Source organism: Aotus nancymaae, unplaced genomic scaffold (genome assembly GCF_030222135.1).
Source record: "Aotus nancymaae isolate 86718 unplaced genomic scaffold, 86718_ANA_hifiasm-v0.15.2.pri h1tg000014l, whole genome shotgun sequence".
In the NCBI taxonomy this organism is placed as follows: Eukaryota; Metazoa; Chordata; class Mammalia; order Primates; family Aotidae; genus Aotus; species Aotus nancymaae.
The window spans coordinates 96647530-96665341 of NW_026988425.1; positions in this window are offsets into that span (position 1 = coordinate 96647530).

Consider the following 17812-nt stretch of genomic DNA (forward strand, 5'->3'; position numbering starts at 1 on the left):
TCATGAATGTATTTATTCATGGAATATTAATAACTGGTACTGTAGAACTTCGATTTCTATGAGTACATTTGTTCAGATTGTCTGCTTTTATATATAGCAAAAATAATTATTTCCTAATGATTACAGCCTGTTTGAGTGATATAAAAAAATAAGAAAACATGGTGGTTTAGAAATTTACTTTAGATACTAGAAAGGACTGCTAAAATATGAAGAGAAATTAAAATTTTCAGTTAAATTCAACAGCAATGTGTCCTTCAAATAGGATAAAAACTTGAAGAATGTCTGAAAACAGCAACAAATTTTCCTACCCAAAGCAAAGAGAAGACTAGAAACAGGTTTCAGTAAATTTAAAATACAAACTGTATTTGATAAAATGGCTTGTATATACTGGAGTTGATTTTTTCAATGTAGACTTAAGGTACATGAAACTCAGATTATGGATCCTAGCAAGTAGATATAAGACAGAACATTTTGCAGCAGGAACTGACTTCAAGATCACTTTGCTAGATATCCTTATTTTAAAAAAAAGAAGGCAGTATGGCATGTGAAGTTGTTTTGGATTTATCCAGAGTCACAGATTTATAAATGCCATCATCAGAATTTGAAACTAGGTCTCCTGACCTCCAGATATCCAGACTTGCTTTCATTTCTACTCTATTTCAAATTATTCCCTAGGTTTTGTGAACCAAGTTTCTTTTTTTTTTTTTTTTGAGACGGAGTTTCACTCTTGTTACCCAGGCTGAAGTGCAATGGCGCGATCTCGGCTCACCACAACCTCCACCTCCTGGGTTCAGGCAATTCTCCTGCCTCAGCCTCCTGAGTAGCTGGGATTACAGGCATGCGCCACCATGCCCAGCTAATTTTTTGTATTTTTAGTAGAGACAGGGTTTCACCATGTTGACCAGGATGGTCTCGATCTCTTGACCTCATGATCCACCTGCCTTGGCCTCCCAAAGTGCTGGGATTACAGGCGTGAGCCACCGCGTCCGGCCCGTGAACCAAGTTTCTTTAGTGAAGACTGGTTAATTTTTTTTTTTTTTTTTTTTGGAAGAAGCAAAGAAAGAAAAAAAAGAATGAAGAAGAGGAAGAAAAAGGAAGAGAAAGAGAGAGAGAGAATGGGAGTATTGCTTTCTTGCTCAGGCTAGAATGCAGTTTAGTAATGGGTTTGAAAACCTCTTTTATACCAATAATTATACTTAATGATGTAGACAGGAAGGAATAAGGGAAGAAAATAACAAACAAGCAGCCAACCAATATTTCATTTAAACCTATGAAATGCTATGCGATTACTGAGGAGTGATTTACTTCCAATTATGTAGTCACTTTTGGAATAGGTGTGAGGTGGTAATGTATGTTTCGTGTATTTGAAGTGGAGAATTCTATAAATGTTTATTAAGTTTACTTGTTCCGGGTCTGAGTTCAAGTCCTGGATGTCCTTGTTAATTTTCTGTCTCGTTGATCTATAGAATCGTTAGCTCTTCTTGTTACATTGATCCTTTTTCCATTATGTAATGTCCTTCTTTGCCTCTTTTGATCTTTGTTGCTTTAAAGTCTACTTTATCAGAGGTGAGAATTGCATCTCCTGCTTTTTGTTTATTTGTTTATTTTTACTCTCTGTTTGGTTGGTAAATCTTCCTCCTTCTCTTTGTTTTGAGTCTTTGTGTATCATTGCACATGAGATGGGTCTGGATGCAGCATACCAATGGGTTTTGGCTTTTTATCCAATTAGAATATATATCAGTTTAATACTAGCATTTGATGCTAGCTGGCTGTTTTACCCATTAGTTGGTGTAAATTTTTCATTGTGTTAATGCTCTTTGCCTTTTGATATATTTTTGGAAAGGCTGATATTGGTTGTTCCTTTATATGTATAGTGCTTCTTTCAGAAGCTCTTGTAAAGCAGGCCTGGTGGTGGTGAACTCTCTAAGTACTTGTTTGTTTGCAAAAGATTTAATTTTTCCTTTGCTTATAAAGCTTAGTTTGGCTGGATATGAAATTCTGGGTTGAAAGTTCTTTTCTTTAAGGATGTTAAATATTGGTCCCCACTCTTTTCTGGCTTGTAGGGTTTCTGCTGAGAGATCTGCTCTAAGTCTGATAGATTTCCCTTTATGGGTAACCTGACCTTTCTCTCTGGCTGCCCTTAGTATTTTCTCCTTCATTTCAACCCTAATAAATCTGGCAATTATGTGCCTTGGGGTTGGTCTTCTTGAAGAATACCTTTGTGGTGTTCTCTGTATTACCTGGAGTTGAATATTACCCTGCCTTGCCAGATTTGGAAAGTTTTCCTGAATGATATCCTGAAGAGTATTTTCCAACTTGGATTCATTCTCTTCGTCACATTCAGGTACACCTATCAAACATAAATTAGGTCTTTTCACATAGTCCCATATTTCCTGGAGACTTTGCTCATTCCTTTTTATCCTTTTTACTCCAATCTTGTCTTCTCATTTCATTTCACTGAGCTGGTCCTCGACTTCTGATATCCTTTCTTCTGCTTGATCAATTTGACTGTTTAAACTTGTGCATACTTAGCGAAGTTCTCGTGTTGTGTTTTTCAGCTCCATCAATTCACTTATATTCCTCTCTAAATTGTCCATTCTCGTTAACATTTCATCAAACCTTTTTTCAAGGTTCTTAGTTTCTTTGCATTGGTTTAGAACAAGTTCTTTTAATTCACAGAAGTTTCTTATCACCCACGTTTTGAAAACTGCTTCTGTTATTGAAACACACTCATTCTCCATTAAGCCTTGTTCTGTTACTGATGAGGTATTGCGATCCCCTGTAGAGGGAGAGGCATTCTGATTTTGAGTATTCTCTGCCTTTTTAGGCTGGTTTCTTCCCTTCATTATATATTCATCCCTCTGTCATCTTTGTAATTACCGACTTTCTAACTAGGTCTCGGAGTGGACGTCCAACTTGTTGATTCCCAGTGCCGAAATCTGAGCAATCCACTGCACTGGCCAAAACAGCGGTGTTAAGATTGACGGTGCTTTTCTGCCCAGGGATCCACGGACTCTGCATCAAGAACTGCCGTGCTAAGGCGCCAGCAAAACCGCCGCGCCAGCCACAAGAGTCGCCCTGGCGACCCGTGGGGCTCCTCTGCTGGGAATCTCTTGGTCCGTGAGCAACAAATATTCATCTGAAAGTGTGGCATCCTCTCGTTCTCTGCGCTTTCACTGGGAGCTACTAGCCCGAGCTGCTAGTGATCAGCCATCTTGGATCTCTCTCCAAGACTGGTTAATTTTAAGCAAGTCCTTGATCTCCAGAAATTGAATATTGTTCATCAATTGCAATTTCCTGACATTGTTGTTCATGTTTACCTTAGGCTTAAAAAATGTCAAATAATAAAATCAAATTATCAAACTACTGTCTGTGATAAAGTATAAAATAATCTTAACCATATGGAATATATGTACTGTTACTGTGGAAAATTATAAGAAAATAGTAGAAACATCTTTGGGGTTTGCATAACGTAGCTTTACAGAGTCAGTTTATTAGTGTTAACCAATTTTAATCAGATTACAGTTATATATACTTATGCACATCATGTTTTCTGCTATACTTTACCTATATCCAAATATATATTTTATTTTCATGTCACATAGTACTAAATTTTAAATTAAATTAAATTTTAAGTAAGATATATATTTGGATATAGGTAAAGTATAGCAGAAAACATGATGTGCATAAGTATACATAACTGTAATATGATTAAAATTGGTTAACAATAATAAACTGACTCTGTAAAGCTCTGATTATTAGGCCATAAGTATGTATGTAGAAAATATTTCATAGAAGACAATATAATTTCTATTCAGGTCACTCTCAATATCTCCCTTCTTAATATCTTTATTATCAGAAATAATAGCATTTCAACTTTCTCTTTTTTTTTCTTCTCCTGTCCAATTGAAATGTGTGTTACTGATTGTTTTATGGTAGAACAGCATGAGTTATTACTCCTAAACAATGTGATTTCACTGAAAATGATGGCTTTGGGCTACCAATCACAGGCTACACACAGCAAGAGAGTAGTAATGCAAGATATGAACTCTATCTATGATGAACAAAGACATGCTTTTTCTATGTATCTCAGTAATTTCCCATAAAAATTGGCCTCAAAATGTATCTCATATTTTAAAACTCAAAAAATTTTAAAAGAAAACTTTTACAATTCTTCAAGTCTCTTTTGAACTGCCTAATAGCTGCCATTGACTTTAATTAATAAAACAAAGATGGGTTTTCATAGGTTTTCTTTATGTATATATTTTAGCACAATAACATCTTTTAATATAAGGAGTGGAACAACATGGTTATATTGCTAGCTGTGTGCTTGTTTTTAGATTTGTGTTTGTTTGCTTGTTCATGTTTTACCTGGAGTGAAGCTTGTGAGTAAACTAATCTTTAATAAGCGTTTTAATTTAAGGAAATTTTGAACTCCCAATTCATTGGTGGCATCTAAAACTTGACTCTGATTATAACAAAATATTGAAACAGTACAGCACTAAAAGTAGACTGAAGAGACAGAGTATAAGGGCAAAGAAATGTTTATTCCCTTAACAGTATTTAGTATTAGTTCTTAAGAACAAAATAAATTGTCATATTTTATGTTTTCTGTTTGGCAAAAGGCAATCTCTGATTAACTCTTTTAAAACCTTGTTTACTCAGGCCAGGTGCAGTAGCTCACACTTGTAATCCCAGCATTTTGGGAGGCCAAGCGGAGAGGATGACTCAGGAGCTTGAGACCAGCCTGAGCAGCATAATGAGACTCCACCTCTATAAAAAATCAAAACATTAGACAGGTGTGGTGCTAACCTGTAGTCCGAGCTACTTGGGAGGCTGAGGTATGAAGATAACTTGAGTCTGGGAGAATGAGGCTGCAGTATGACCAAGCATGAGAGAATGGGGTGGCTAAAGAAAAAGGAATAAATGTATGAAATTTTAAGTTTTGAAGAAATAAGTATAATTAATCCAACAAGTCTTTATCGAACTAATACATCATGACTCTGAGAGACAGAGCCAGATATTGTGACATAGATTGTGAAAAAAATATAGATACAGCCATTGTGAAGCCTAAGTCTCATGGGAGAGAAAATCATTAACCAAATAGAGTAGAAAGCAGAATTGATCTCTATTTAAGAGTATGCCTTGGCTATCATGTGAAAACAAAATCAAAATTTTTTTGTATTTTGATGTGTTTTAAAGAAAAACAAAAAATAACTTATGTTTTCAATTAAAGGACTGGAATGCAACTTCTTATGATCAAAAAAGTATGGTGTTAAGGGATATAATAACATGTATTTACAGGTATTAGGGAATACTAAAAAGTGACCCAACCCAATCTGGGTAATGAGAAAAAATTTATCTGAAGAAGTAATGTAGGATATAATATGGAAAGGATAAGAAATCAATTATGCAAAGGGCTTAAAAATTATAAAATGTATTGCACAATTGCAATACATTTGCTTTCATTTATTTAAAACAACTTACTCTGGTTCTACCACATTCAAATACTTTGGTAGGCCCTGAAAGTGTAAAAATGAATTAGACACAATCTCTATCAGGGAAATCAACCTCTCATGAGCCATTTGCCACAGAAGAGCAACAATCAAATTTGTCTGTCATCCGCACAATTCTACTTCTCATTTCCTGTTCCTTCTCTTGCATGGGGAATAAAAGTAAATGCTTGTTTCAGTATCAAATGATACAATGATATCCTGAATATTTCATTATTTCCAGTTTTTTTTCATCTTCCCTGGTGTTCAGAGGGCATTGAACATTTTTGGCAAGTTTTTAGCACTATTTTAGCCAGGTCACTCATCACTGGTACTGTAATAGCTGAACAGAAGTGGAGCACACTCTTTGCAGCTGATTTTTTTCAGGTGTTCTCTTTATAGCAGCCCTAATGGGCAGACAGTTCGCTGCATCTCTAGCTGTTGGCATATGGCATTCAGGAGGACAAGACAGCCCAGACAGCCCATCAGATTAACCATGTAATAGACCCAGAAGCTGCTTTAAAGCCGTAAAACAAAATTGCTTATGGAGTCTGCCAGCACGCCAGATGCTGCTATTGGAAGAAATATCTTCCAGTGCTTAGCATCTGGGTTTCATGGCTGCCAGAAAAAAAGAGAAAAAGAATTGGCAACTCACTACCAATGAGATAGCTTTTGCAAAATAAGACATTTTAATATATTTTTAAATGTCAAAGGCAATAGGTTATAGCAAAGTTTAAAATTAGATATCTCCCTGTACTTGTAGATATGTCACTATTAACGGACATCCTCCAGACAATCTCTAGGCAGCTGGTTGGTTATTATCTAGATGAATCAGAACACTGAGAATCTTGATTTTGAATGTGAATTTTCAGTCTGTTTTCAATATGCTTATTTTATTGATATTTTGCATGATAACATTTTTGCCAACTGAATATAAATTGTATATTTAAACAAGGTAAGAAATAATGTTTTTGTATTAGCAATTGCTGGTTAATTTTCTGACTGCCAATTTTGTAATTGAATATTATAACTAAAGATATAACTCCCAAATATCCTTCAGCTGTTTTTCAGTGGAATTGTTTTTTCCGAAGCCAAATAAACAATAGATCTGACTAATGTAATTTAAAGTCAATTAGATTTAGGATTTATGCCCACACAAGGTGAGTAATTTCTTTTCAGTTATGTAATTTATCAATATTGCCTAAAATGTGAAGAAGAATTCCTAGCCTATGGGATTTCTTACAATTGATATAGTATGCACCAAAAGCCTTGTATTGACTCTCTTCTCTGATCATAAAACAGTACGTTTTACTTGACTCAAGTGATTCTTTCTATACTGCTCAAACCAAATTTGTTGAAATAGTGAATATGAATGATCCTTCCAAATTTACAATTTTCTATGCTTCAATATTTAGCACCTTAATATAAAGGCAAATCCAAAAATCTATTAATTCTCCAATTTGACCATAATGGTTAATCATGCAGGCTAAATCTGTTATAAAGCTACTAATTTAAAATACTTTTAAATCCAAACACCTGATATTATACTACCAATGCACTCAATAGCCAATTTCATTATGAATGAATATAGCGTATCTTTTAGTCGTTAGTATACTACGAGTCAGTAATAATAAAACTATGCTTATTTGAATATTACATTATGTATTGTAGATTTAGATAATTTTGAAGATGGAAAATCCTACTCACCTCTTGAAATGTAATTATGATAATCCTTTGCCAATTTTCTGGGGACAATAAATGACTAGGAAGAATTTTACTGAATCTGAGTCTTTTCCATTAATTTATTTCTTAAATTCTATTACTGTAATGAGCAGATAAGATTGATTACAATTTTGAAGAATTATATAGCATTGTGTATCCAAATCGTAAAATCGTAAATGTACACTCTTAGGTGTTTAATTTCAGTTCAAGTGATCTAAACATTGTGTTCACACAGTCACAATTACACGTGTGTGCATGTACATAAAGATATTCACAGTAACATTACCTACTATAGTGAAAACAATAGAAATGACTTAAATGCTTATTAATGGAGGATAGGTTTAATAAATTAAACTAATTACAGACTATTGGCTATGTTTCTGGTTTAAAAGAATGAGGTAGACATTTATAATCTTATAAGAAGAGCATTAAGATATAGTTTTGAGCAAACAAGAGCAAGATACATTTTCTAGAGTATGATATTGTTTGTATAACTATTTAAAAATGAAAATCTAAATCTGTGGGATTATATACTTATTTATGTATAATAGTATCTCTGGGGACAGAAATAGGGTGGAAATGTTATTTTTTTACCTAGAATAAGCATATATTTTATAGTATTAGTGCAATTGTAGATTTAAAAACAACATTGAATTTTAAAGTCTAAACCCACTTAACCAATTCATTTGCCCATTTACACATTGACTAAACATTTCCATTGTAGTTACCATATCAGGAGCACTGTGCTAGAAGTGAATAGATATGGCAGCATCATAAAGTCTGAGTAAGGTGAAAAAAATCATGCACATTAAGGAAAAAGAATAGAAAAATGCTCCAGTTGATGAAGGCATTAAAAACCTACTGACATAAAAGGAGAAAGATTAATGTTGCTTAGTCAAATTAAGGAAAACTTTCCAGAACAGAATGGTGAGATGAGTCTTGATGGATGCACAGGAATTATTTTAGGCAGTTTGAGAAGATAGTAAAGATACAGGGACAAGCAAAAGAGAAAAGCAGCTGAATGGCTTTGAGGGAAACACACCAAAGTATGATTTGGCTTTGACTGATGAGATTAGTGATGATTCCCAGGGATTATGTTTGAGAAGTCAGGAGAGCCAGATTATAAAGATTTTTGTAAGCCATGCCACAAAATTATCCCATCTTGTTATCCCTTGAAACTTTCTAAGTTTCAATAGAAATTTTTAAAAATTAGGTTTTAACCTAAGAGTAAGAATCAAATATGCATTATTAGAAAGATTACTATCTTGACAGTTTAAAAAATAAAGTCGGTTAGAATAGATGTGAATACACAAGAAGGTTGGTAACAAGGATTATATTTAGGAGGATATTTCAATAGTTGTTATGTAAATAATTTTGGTCAGTGCTTGGGTTAGCTACTATTCCTAGTAGTTATTTAAAAATTTCAAAAGCATCAATACAATTATGTCTACCTTCCTATGTTTTTAAAGATATGCATGCTTTTACAAACTGTACATATTTCTATGTATGTGTATATGTAGGCATGTGATAGTTTCATGCATTAACTTCATAAATGTAGATATATATTTTGTGCTTTATGTGTATATATTCAACTTCATGTGTTAACTTTATGTATGCTTTGTGTTTTAACATTATATATGTAAATACTTTATCCTTTAGCTTTATATATGCAACATATATGAATGCACAGACACACATATATATAATAGCTGTGAACTTTTGCTTACACATATATTAACATATAGTTTAATATATATATAAAAAAATAATAAAATGGGTATGAAGTTGTAAATGTTAGAATCGAAACTGAAATGACCTAATGTTATTTTTTTACTTTATTCTTACAAGGTATAACACTATAACAGAGATTGATACAAAGAAAGATCTTTAGAGCAAGAGAAAAAGAGTAAGAATGGCTCTCAGAAATGATATGAGGTGAGGAAAAAACCCCAAAGTTTAAAGCCTAAATACTGAATGTTCTTAAAATCAAGGTAAAATTAGATTGATAAATGGCAAACAATAAAAAAAACGAGGCCATTTAGAAATTGAATCCAAGGTCTCTGTAGAGACAAAGTTTTATATTACATAGAAATGTGCCTAATACTTAGTATCTCATGGCTCAGATAAGGTGATTTTCTAGCTTAATATTTAATAAGAATATCTCTGTCGCTATCTCTATATTTTCTTTGATTTTCTGTTAATTATCCCATGACTTAATGCTCTACAATTTGTCCTTTTCTTTTCACTGTTAAAGGTAATCATGACAAAACCTGCTATCATTTACTTAAAATTTGACTAGGTTAGACAGCCACTGTTGGGAACTGTAGGGTTAAATATTAATTCAGTTTTACAAATGAGAGAACTAAAACTTAGGAAGCTGAAGAGATGAGCCAAAACTTACAGGCTACTAACTGACCAAGCCAGGGTTTAAATCGACATCAATCTGATTCCAGACCAAGGTTGTTTCCAGTAATCTGTGTTAAGTGACTTAAAGCAAACTGAAGTAAAAATGGGATCACACATTTGCATTACAAAAGTACCTAGGTCCACTAAAGTAAAAACAGTTTGGCATGTCCATCTAAATTATTAATTTTTTGGATTGAAAGCTTTAGTTCTGACACTAATTTAGTTATCTAGATTCAAAATAATAGGTCGGGTACATAGAATTTAAGTAATGAATGTAATATTCCTTGTCTGTAGCAAGACTTTTATACCACACTACTTACATATTAATAAATCTGATAAAATACAACTTGAATTACCAAACTACTAGCCAAAGGCATTATTAAATACTGTCTTTTTAAAGAAATCATATAAAAGAGTATTAATAGAAGGGTGCAAAAACAAAAACCAAAGAGACTGCCGGGCACAGGGCTCACACCTGTAATTCTAGCACTTTGGGAGGCCGAGGCGGGCGGATCATCAGGTCAGGAGTTCAAGACCAGTCTGGCCAATATGGTGAAACCCTGTCTCTACTAAAAATACAAAAATTAGCTGGGCCTGGGGGCGCAAGCTTGTAGTCCCAGCTCCTGGGGAGGGTGAGGCAGAAGAATGGCTTGAACCCAGAACGCCGAGGTTGCAGTGAGCTGAAATGGTGTGACTGAACTCCAGCGTGGTCAACAGAACAATACTCCATCTCAAAAAAAAAACAAAAAAAAAACAAAGAGATATGTGGGTCAGAAATAATACAAGTGATCAGGAATCTTCAAGCACAATTTCTGAATAAAACATCAAAAATCATGAAACATAAGAACAGGTACACAATTGTGAATGGTTAATACCAAATGTCAACTTGATTGGATTAAAAGATGCAAAGGGGGTGTCTGTGAAAGTGTTGCCAAAAGAGATTAGCATTTGAGTCAAAGGCGGACCCTTAATCTGGGTGGGCACCATCTAATCAGCTACCAGTGCTGCTAGAATATAAAGCAGGCAGAAAAACTTGAAAAGACTAGACTGGCCTAGACTCCCAGTCTACATCTTTCTCCCGGGCTGGATGCTTCCTGCCCTAGAACATCAGACTCCAAGTTCTTCAGTTTTGGGACTCAGACTGTCTCTCCTCGCTCCTCAGCTTGCAGACAACCTATTATGGGACCCTGTGATCAGGTAAGTTAATAGTTAATAATCTCCCCTTTATTAGTTTGGTCCCACTAGAGAACCCTGACTAATACATCGATCATCTTACTATGTCACATATCTAGTTATTCATTTGTATGTTAACTTTTATTACTGTTATATATACACATATTATGTACATATATACATGTCTTTCATAAGCATATTATATTTTTGAATTGATATGTATGTATGTATATATTTGCAAATATTATAAACTGTTTCAAAACAGCACTAAAAGTTTATTATAAAATGTTACAAAATACATGTTGTGGTAGACAGAACAATGGTCCCCCAAAGATGAATATGTCCTAATTTCCAGAGCCTTTGACTATGTTAACCTCATAGCAAAAGGGTTTTGCCGATGTCATTAAATTAAAGATATTGAGATGGTGAGATTATTCTGAATTATCCAGCTGGGTCCAATGTATTCACAAGGGTCCTTATAAGAGGAAGAGCAGGAGGATGAATGGCACAGAGGTAGATGTGACAATTTAATAGCAGAGGTGAGAGAAAGGAGGAAGAAAGACAAAGAGAGAGAGACACATTTGAAAGTGCTACACTGCTGGCTTTAACAATGGAGAAAGAGGTCAGGCCAGGAGCCAAGAATGCACATATCCTTTAGAATCTCAAAAAGGCAATGAAAAGGACTTCCCCCTAGTGGGTGATGAAATCAGCTAGAGCTGTGATGACCAGTATAGTAGCCACTAGTCATATACAGCTATTTAAATATGAATACATATTTATTAAAATTAAGTAAAATTAAAACTGTATTGTCTCATTTGCACATTTGTAGTAACTACATTTTATGTACCTAAAGGCCACATGTGGCTAGTGGAGACCATACTGGACAGCTTAGTGGCCCAGGTTCATCATCACACTGTCCATTTCCTGATCAGACAGCATTGGTCTAAAGATTCAATTAGGTATTACATGAAACAAGTCTATTAGAAATGTAAAAATCTCACTTTCAATCATAAGAGAAGTCTTATGCAGAAAGAGGACACTTTTCTTGAAGAGTCAGATATTTAGAAGGAGAATAATAATAAATTCATTTGCTTAATAAAATGGGTTTATTTTAATTACAAACTTTAAACATTTGGATTAAAAAACTAAATGTCCCAGAAATATTATATAAAATACTGACTTATAATAAAATGTAATTTCACATAATAATGGTATACTCACTATTCAAAATTGTTTGAAGCTAGATTACATTTCTCTGAATAAAATGCATGTGCTAAATTACCTCTTAAAGGCCTTCTCCTGTTTATAAGAGAAAAATATAAAGGCTCTTTTTCTCCAAAGGGTGTGTGCATGTATGTTTGTGTGTATGTAGCTGGATGAAAGGCAGTGTGGAAAATCAGAAAGCATAAGGAAAGTTCTAGAACAAAAAAATAGCATACATTTATACTAACACATTACAAAATAGGTTGCTTCTTTGGAGGTATATCCACTTGGGTTGAAAATACTTTTAAGAGAGAAACATAATAACAGTTTTCTCCTGAACTGGAGCAGAAAAAAGCCTTATTTAATTACCTTTACATGAAAACAATTTTGGTAACAATTGCACAGTGTGATTTTAGTGTCCAAAATTATTATTCTCCCATCTTGTTGTACTCACTGCATAGCAGATAGTATAGTGAAACTACACAAACACTTTCACTGATGCATTAAATATTAGAAAATAGAGGCATTTATCCTATAGTTAATAATTATATTAGCTATATTAGTAATAGATATGTTAATATATTGGTTAATTTATACTTTAATATCTTAGATGAACATTATAATATAAATGACTCACCTTTATTTGTTTCCCGAAAACATTTGAAAATAATTGGAGAGAGAAAGCATACAGGAACCAAGTTCCTGAAAGAATGGGATGGTTTAGAAAACAAACACACACACACACACAAACACACACACAACAACAACGAAAATGACAAAGTTTATAGGAAAGCACTGACATTTGAGGGTGATATGAAATAACAACAAAATCACAAACTACTTTTTGTCTGAAAAGATCAAGGTCAATAAGGTAAATAATAAAAGTATCTCAAGACATGAAAAGTATAGATTCTGTTATTTAATCTTGGAATTCGAAGGCACCTCTTGAAACTTGAGATTGCTTTACTTTATAACAAAGTGCAGCTGATCCTTGAACAACACAACAGTTAGGGGTGCTGAGCCCTGCACAGTTGAAAATTTGTGTATAAATTTTTGATACCCCAATACTTAACTACTTATAGTCCACTGTTGACTGTTAACAGGTGTCTTGTAGGTTATATGTATTACATACTGTATTCTTACAATAAAGTAAGCCAGTGAAAGAAAATGTTACTAAGAAAACTCATAAGGGAGATAAAATGTATTTACTATTCATTAAGACAAAGTAGATCATCATAAAGGTCTTCATCTTTGTCATCTTCCCATTGAGTAGCATGATGAAGAAGAGGGGTTAATCTTGCTGTCTCAGGGTGGCAGAGGTAGAAGAAAATCTGCCTATATAAGTGGACTCACACAGTTCAAAACTGTGTCGTCAAAAATCAACTGTATTGTTTACTATTAAAAAAAGGGAAATACTTTTTCTCACCTAAATTATATAGAATAGATTCAAGCCTGTCTCTTCCAACCCAAAATAAAAGAGATGAAAAAAGTAGAGATGAGAAAAACCAAAGATCCTGAATCTACTATTTATTAAATTTTTTTTAATTGACAGGTAAAATTTGTGTACATTTATCATATTCAATATGTTGTTTTGAAATATGTATCCATTGTGGAATGTTAAATTTAGCTAAAAACTCACTTAGATGTGGAATATGAAAAAAATTGAGCTACAGAAGTAGAGAGTAAAATGATAATTGTCAGAGGCTGGGTGTGGGTAGGGAGTAATTCGTTAAAGGACGCAAACTTTTACTTAGGAGAAATAAGTTTGAGAGATCTATTACAACCACTTTTTTATAATCTTATGCTAACAATTTTTTCCTTTTGTTTCCAAAAGAATTTTGGTGTTTATAAATTAAAAGAAAACAAACAAACACAGAGCTGTGGGATAATTCCAGGTAGGAGATTAAATTTAGCCTAGGCCACAGGTAGCTTGGCTTCTTAACATTCCACTTTAATAGAAACTTTATGGGTTTGCTATATCTCTTGCACATGTTACAAATACTCTTGCATTTCAAAAATATTTATTAGCCACCTACGAAGTGCCAGGCATCCCTCTCTTTGTTTCTTAGCATAGACAGACTATCCCTTTTATTCATCTCATATGTAGAAGAATAAAGTATCACTTGTGTACCCTAAAATCACATCATATTTATTTGCTATTAATGTTCTATTTATGAAAATGAATTTAATGAAAAGATGTCAGACACAATTTGTTTATTCTGTTGATACCAAACTCCTTGCATCTAGTTACCAAAGATCCTGCTAAACCTCCATAGGCTTAGTTTGGATTCCCAGAAACTGACCCAGTCACATTGGACTTCATTTTGGCTATTTTGTACTTTTATTCTTTATATTTTCCTCAGATAAATGCATCCATCTCTACGGTTCTGATGTCTATCCATTTGCTGATAACTTCCTAATCAATTTTTTCCACTAAGACTACATCCTGAATTCTACAGCCAGATACTGAGCACTTCTACTTGAATGATGTCTAGCAACCACAAATTCAACATGTACTTGACTGAGCCCAGTGCAATCATCTTATCGCAAACTGTATATACTTAATTAATAGGGCAAGCCAGAACTTGGTATCAATCTCGTGGTATCAATCTCAATCTTTAATAATTTTCCACCTAAGAGATGGTTTTTACAACTACTTCAATTTGCTCTTCCTAATTATCCCTGAATTATTCCTTTCACTCTGTTCTTATTGCCACATCCTTACTTTTGACAATGATAATTCTCCTGAAGTTTTATTTTAAAATAAACCTTGCCTGGCTTTTGCCTTCCAATGTCTCTTCACTCCAATATACTCCCAAAATTTTCCTTTTTTTTTCTGTACTTTCCTTGGTAAAAAAATATTAACATGTCCCATTTTACTTCTTTGCTAAAACATTATTCAACATTTCTCTTATTGTCTTCCTAATGCAACGCAATCTATTCTCCTAAGTATGACAAATAAGAATTTTCTGTCATAGGACTGAGTATAAATGTGTTGCACAAAGGAAAATATTTCTCTTCTCTGTTGAGGTGACCCCTGTGTCACTGTGCAGCATCATTCCCCACAATCTTAACTACCCTATGTGCCAACCATTGGGGCATAAAGTTGATTTCTTTCCTATGCCTTCCATCAACTTAATTCCTGGAAAACATACTTAAAGCCCCCAAACTGAATGTTTCTCTTCTCTTAGCCTTCCATGGCCACCTAAAGTAGAGGTGACAATTTTCTACTTATGCCATTTCAGCACAAAATAAGTTAAGTATTTATTACACTCCTTCACGATTCTTCTAAATCAGAATTTCTCAATCTCAGCACTATTGATTGACATTTCGGTTGGGCATATCTTTGTGGTGAGAGGTATTCCTGTTCATTGTAAGATGTTAGCATCAACTTGTATCTTTACCCATTAGCACCCTACCCTAATTTTCACATCAGAATGTACCAAAAGATATTTTAAATGTCCCCTGATAGCCCAGTGTCATCTCAAATTGGAGCTACTGCTCTTAATATATGTCTTTCTGACTTATGCCTTGTGGTAGTCCTTAGCACTTAATACTGTACCTAACCCATAAAAGGTACAACATAGATCACTGTAGTGTGAATTAATAAAAATGAATGAATATTTACATATATTTTGAATAATTTTTCCAATGAAAACTTCAGGCTACATATTATTTTCCCACTATTTTTTTAAATTGTAGCAGGGGTAGACTTTATTGTAGCCTGCCTCAGTTGCGCTGAAACAGAGTCAAGAAGGAAAGTTTCATTTGCTATCAAACAGTCCTTGCCCTGATTCATATGTTAATTAATCTATGAATCTATTCAGTGCTTAGGTGAGTACTTCCTAGAGTCTTATACATGAACTTGGTTCTGGGGAAACAGAAATAAAGAATATTCAGGCGCAGCTCAATATCTAAAGCAGAGTGTAGACATACGAAGAAATAATTACAATATAATGTGATTAGTTCTATGCTACATAAATGTACAAAACTCAGTTTTCAGGGTTTTTTTTTTTTCTATGCTACATAAATGTACAAAACTCAGTTTTCAGGGGTTTTTTTTCAGCAATAAACCCTACAAGTATGATCTACCTTGAACTGGTTTGGTACTTTATGTATTTGAAGCAGACATAGTCACTTTGAAGCAAAACATTCCTTGCCTATACTTTCCTACAATGATGGGAAGATGCTTTCCTGATTGAAATTGCTTCACCTTACCAGTTGCTTGAGGTCTTTGCTTATAAACAGTTATAAATGCATGCTACATTGGAAAAAAGAATGAGTCTGTGACTAGACTGACCAAAATTCAGGCAAAACAAATAATAAAATGTGGATCAGTTCCCAAACGTGTTAACACTTTGTACAGTATACAGCCCATATGAAAAATATTCTTAAAATTTCTTTGGATAATTAATTAGTATAATACAGATTATGATAAGTATATTTTAGGCAAACTATTGTTTAGTGGTCATGTCATGGTGAGTTGGTGTGAGCTTGTGTATGTGTGTGTGTGTCCATGTATAGAAACATGCAGGCCGGGCGCGGTGGCTCAAGCCTGTAATCCCAGCACTTTGGGAGGCCGAGGCGGGTGGATCACGAGGTCGAGAGATCGAGACCATCCTGGTCAACATTGTGAAACCCCGTCTCTATTAATACAAAAAAATTAGCTGGGCACGGTGGCGCGTGCCTGTAATCCCAGCTACTCAGGAGGCTGAGGCAGGAGAATTGCCTGAACCCAGGAGGTGGAGGTTGCGGTGAGCCGAGATCGCGCCATTGCACTCCAGCCTGGGTAACAAGAGCGAGACTCTGTCTCAAAAAAAAAAAAAAAGAAAGAAACATGCAGATATTTTTATTTATTGAATCTATTACACAGAATATTTGATTAGTTAGACCACTGTATTCTCTGATCATGTAAGATTAAAGCAGATGGCATCACATTAAATGTAAAATTAACAGTATATTTGTCAGAAGATGACTTTTACACTAGCCCTGTTACATGGATTAATACATTGCAGCCTCACAAACCACAAAACTACTCAATTAAGAAATACATTTGAATCTTATACATGTAATTGATTTAATTTAATGATTTTTTTTCTGAGTGTGTAATTACAAGACGGTGGGAAGATGAAAATGGTATAAATTAAGCCAGAATTTTAAAAGTAAGTAGGTAACAAGATGGGAACACAAAAACAAAAGAAAACAGCTTAACTCTCTTGAGAGGAAACTGAAAGTTTTCACAGAGTTGGCTGCATTTAAAACAGGCCTTGAAGGATGAGACTAACTTAAGTGGGTTATTGAGTGAGCATTCCTTGAAAGAAGGGAATTTGTGAGGCAAGAAAAAGGTATGGGAAAAGGTGTAGAGATAAATAGGCAGCCATGGGGCATATAAAGTTAATGCTAGTTATTAAGTCATTATTTAGTAAACATTTCTCAATTAAACATAAATGCTGAAACAGAGAGGGCATAGTTTTTGGACTGAAAAGCTGTTGTGGATTTGAACTGAGATTAGCAGTTGGTGGTTGGTAAACCAGTATTTAATATTATACACACATACATGTACATATCTCCAAAGTGCTTTAAAATATTAGCCAATTTTAAGTATCAAATCTCATAAAATCCAAATTTCTAACTTTTCTTTAAAAGACCGAGACTATCTGGCAACACTGAATTTATCAAATATAAAAATACAGTTGTTGTTTTTTTTGTCATCGTAGAAGAAGTCTCCTGTCCTCCTCTTTCCCCAAATGACAGGCATTGTGACTGCCAGGAAAGACTCTCTGCATCATTACACCACACAATATCCTAGAAACTTC